This window comes from Penaeus japonicus, unplaced genomic scaffold (assembly GCF_977035675.1).
Source record: "Penaeus japonicus unplaced genomic scaffold, GWHDUDI00000001_assembly GWHDUDI00000015, whole genome shotgun sequence".
Classification (NCBI taxonomy): domain Eukaryota; kingdom Metazoa; phylum Arthropoda; class Malacostraca; order Decapoda; family Penaeidae; genus Penaeus; species Penaeus japonicus.
The window spans coordinates 24,139,846-24,144,495 of NW_028234417.1; the positions used below are offsets into that span (position 1 = coordinate 24,139,846).

Below are 4,650 nucleotides of genomic sequence, written 5' to 3' on the forward strand. Positions count from 1 at the left end.
ACACAAAAACATCTTTTATTAATTAATTATGATTGACTCTCCATAATCATCCTAACAAACCAACTATTATTCAGTTGAAAAAATTAATAAAAAAAAAAAATATGCTAGTTTATAACAATCCCTGACTATCACAGATAACAACTTGAAGAGGGACTCACTGGGATTTATTCAGAGACAAAAGTGGTTATGTTGTACACAATAAAACTCATGGTGTTACGAGGCTAAATATATACATAACATAGGAAATCTTGTAACAAAATATTCATCTGTACTTCAGAAATATTGATATACATAATGAGTAGTTTAGATAAAAGGAAGGGAGAACGTTATCCATCCAGTGCACAATAGTGTTAAAAGCTAAATAACAAAGTAGAAAATAATACATTTCTGAAGCTTCTTTTTTTTTTAGATAACATACAAGACATGCACAGTATGGCAGGTAATGACATAGTAACATACATGTTTATTTGTTACCTTATACACAGATCATTTGAACATTATGTACTATGTATATATATATATAAAAAAGGAAAATATAGTAGGTAAAGGTTAATGACACTTTACACAATGTAAATATATATATATATATATCACATGGAATTTGAACACAATGGGTTTGACTTTACAGCATGCCGGCACGTCTTGTAACATGCACCCAGTATGAGGCTGTGCCCCCCTTCAAGATTATATATATATAGAACATCAATGGAGACTCAAACATTTAGGGCCTTTGCTTTGGGATTACAGAAATTCTTAAATCATCCAAGTCTAGGCTAGTATTTGGAATAGATTCCCCACCCCCCACCCCCAAAAACTTTTATCAAAATATCTCTATGATAATGCACCCATGCCAACCTCTGGGCTGCCTTGGAAAGCAGACCCTAAGTCGCCAATGATAGCTTAATGACTATTCCTCGACATCACCACACCTTGCCTTATGACAAAAGTTGTGCAGAGGTCTTTAAGATTTTCTCAAAACAAATCCCACTTGTAGAAAGAGTACATTACTCAAAATATCCATCATGCAGTGAGCACAAACAATGGGACTTGAAATCATCAGTAACATTATAATTATTATACTGAACAGAGCACATAATGAGGCTATACATGATATTGCTTGCACAAAACCCTAGGTGAATTTTCAAGCAAAAGGTTTGGTCAGCCCTTCCTCTTCATTGCCTGGGGAGGATTTCTATCCACAAATTGGCTTGTCGACCTCTTATCCTCTAGGGTCAGGTCATGGCTCTTCTCCATTATGAACATTTGCACTTTATATGCTAGAATTATCACAATTCCTTTCTCCTCATTACCAAACAAAGTTAAAGTAAAAAAAAGAATAAATAAAATAAAAAGTATAAATAAAAATAAACCTTGCTTAACCTCATTGCATGATATATAGATGTAATGCCAAGCAGTACAGTAATTAACTAGAAACTGGCATTAGTTCCCTAATAGCAAAACCTAACATATTCCACAGGACTTGACTGAATGGGCATGAGTCAATTCCAGGGTAAATCCTTTTACAGCTATGAGCTACATGCTAACTGGACATATTACAGCAAAATATCTATTATGCACAGCCATCATCAAAATGCGTTAACATGATTTCATTCTTATATCTTTTATATATATTAAAATAAACTATTCAATAAAACAATTGAATGAGTCCAGTTGACAAACAGCCTAACATAAAACCTGGGAATTCAAAGGGACACACATTTGAGAAAGAGATATGGTTTGATCTGAATTAAAATACTGAAAGCTGTGACAATATTCAGAATCAGATGTGGTCCACTAGTTGAATAAAGAAAGAAAGAAAGAAAAAAAAAAAAAGAAATGTGTGGAAAGAAGATAAGAATGACAAGCAGTTAAAATGCATAACAACATTACAAGCTTACATAACCCTTAAAGAAAATTCAGAGTAGGAAATGGAACAATCAGACACAAGACCACAGTATGCAATTTTAGCTGTCTGCAGTATCAACACATCAACTCATTAAAACAAAGAATCTAACGCAATTCTGCATAATACCACACCATAGTGAACGCAAGAATGCTTCATAGACCACATAAAGGAAAATCTTATCCCTCCCCTCTCCCTTTACATATTGTATCTCTCACTCTGAGTGAAAAGAACACCTCTGCAATATTCATCAAACCCTTTCTGTATCAATTTCAAACACAGTCCTTGACCAAAACCCTCCCAGGGCTTCTTCTGCCACAATATCAGCCAGAGTTGTGGTCTTTAGAGGAAATTGCAACACACTGTCTGTTTTACCAATATAACATCCTCTTCGTTAGACAAGTGGAGCAACTTCAAATATCGAGTGAAGGCACGTGTATCGTGGATAGGCGCAAGATTCTCTAATACTGGGAGTTGGAATTCGTAAAACAGACACTGCAATGGACAGACTAATCTCAGGAAGGGGTCTCTACTTGATGCCTTAAGAAGAGCATACTCAGATGGGCCAACTTCATCTTAAGGAACTAATGAGCCCCTGTGGCAACTTTTTCTTTATTACCTACAACAGGGAAAATATATATATATATATATATATATATATATATATATATATATATATATATATATATATATATATATATATATATATATATATATACTTATCTATAATTACTAGTTATGAAAAAGCAAAATATGAATACATAAAATAATAAAACAATATCTCTCATTTAGCGCAATCAATGAATAGGTTTCATAAAATGCATGTATGTATATAAACAAAATTATGAAGTACAATAATAATGACAATAATTTAATACCAGAAGAAATATTGTAAAATGAAAAAGAAAAAGAAAAAAAAATTACTACTGATTTCTAATCAGAAATATTCATCAAATCATACAAGTTGTAGAAAATGTACAACTTTGAAATGAAGAGACCTCAGGACATATTCATTTATATTGCGTCCACAGGAGGACATCAACAATAGACACCTATTCAACTTGATGATTCAAGAAACTTAGGAGGTATGTACTCTGGCATTTTTGTTTATTTCTAAGTTAGCAAGGTGCTACAATAATATTAAAATCAGCAAGAAAGGTTCCAAGAACTATGTAATGAGTTAGCACCGAAACGCAACATTGTGTGATTTTGCATGTTCATTCAACTGAACACATTAAAAATGTCAGTAGTACAGTACAATTACCATATAGGCTGACATATAATCACTTTAATTCCACTAATACCTTTAATCCCTAAAGGAGACCATATCAACATCAATAGTTCTGGGAACAGGCAACTTCCTACCCTACCCCCTTCCCCCCTAACCCTATCTTCTTCACAATACACAAAACCTAAAGGGCCTTTACGAGTGATCTAAAAGTGGCATACATAACAGGGCCAGTTGAAGAAGAAGCTGCAAAAGGGCAGTGATTAGGAGTTTCACATGAAGACTGTAATCACAGAAGGCAAAAATTGTCAAAGGGCAAAAGGCTGCAAGTGTAGGGAGTGCCTCTTTGCTAATATGATACAGGTTTGGAAGAATAGTGATCCTTCCCTGAAGCCAGGACTTGTCCATCACTATATACCTTCCAGTGGATGTTAGACAGATTGAAAAAGCTCCTTTGTGTGAAAAAAATATAGAATCAAGAGTGATTGAAAGAATATGGACTAGTTAAAGGAGAAAGAGAAAAGAAAAGAGAGAGAGAGAGAGAGAGAGAGAGAGAGAGAGAGAGAGAGAGAGAGAGAGAGAGAGAGAGAGAGAGAGAGAGAGAGAGAGAGAGAGAGAGAGAGAGAGAGAGAAAAAAAAAAAAAAATCAAGAGAATTATTTTGAAACTTGAGTTGGGATATAACTTTGCATTCATGGTTTCAGGAGCACTCAATCACATAAAAGTAAGAGAACCTACACCATCACAAAGGAAAAAGAAAGAAATATAGATATAGAAATCAAATATATATGTATATATATATATCTACATATGTATGTTAGCTAGAAGCAGCTCTAGGGGTCTAAGTTATGCCACCAAAACTGACACTCTAAATATGGAAAATTGTCTGACAATACTGAATGTTCAGCAACATATCTAGCATAGGTCTTATTCTTGGTAACTTACTTGGGCATCTCTTCTTTGAAAAATATGATGTTCAAGAAAATCAAGTAATAGTAATTCAAAATACATAGGAAAGCTTTGCTGAATTACAGCAGTGTTCATGATAATAGTTGAACACTCACACTTAAATTATTATACATTTACTTGATATGACATGGATTATTAATGCATTCATTTATGGATTCCTAATCAATAGTATTGTCAACCTTGGTTAAATATATACTTGCAAGTCCTTTTTCACAGTAAGCAGTTCATGTTAAGCAAGCATGGATTTCCCACTTGTATATCCTGTGTGCTTACAAGCATCTCCATCAAGCTAAAAACAGGAACCAAGAGCTGTTGCAGTACTTAGAAGTCCATACAAGCTGTGCATTTTGTACAGACTTTAAGATGACATGTGAAATGCCACGCCACTTGACAAGGACTATATATTGAATCCTGTATGGGCAGCTGTTGCATGTGGCTGGTGTCTATCCTGCCCTCGGAGACCATGTGGCAGGAGTTGTGAAAATAGCTTTATATGGAAAGCTTACAGGACATCAAAAACAAGGGATGCAGGGTGCCCTTAATATCATAGG

At 34.3% G+C, this 4,650-nt stretch overlaps 1 protein-coding gene across 2 annotated transcripts in view; it reads right to left on the reverse strand.

Moving 5' to 3' along the window:
- Positions 1–4,650, reverse strand: part of LOC122253466 (uncharacterized) — a 29,312-nt gene continuing 24,662 nt past the window's right edge. For both annotated transcript variants that reach the window (XM_043016561.2, XM_043016560.2), the window contains one exon: positions 1–4,650. This exon is cut by the window's right edge and continues 84 nt beyond it. The gene's annotated coding sequence lies outside the window, so the exon portion shown is untranslated.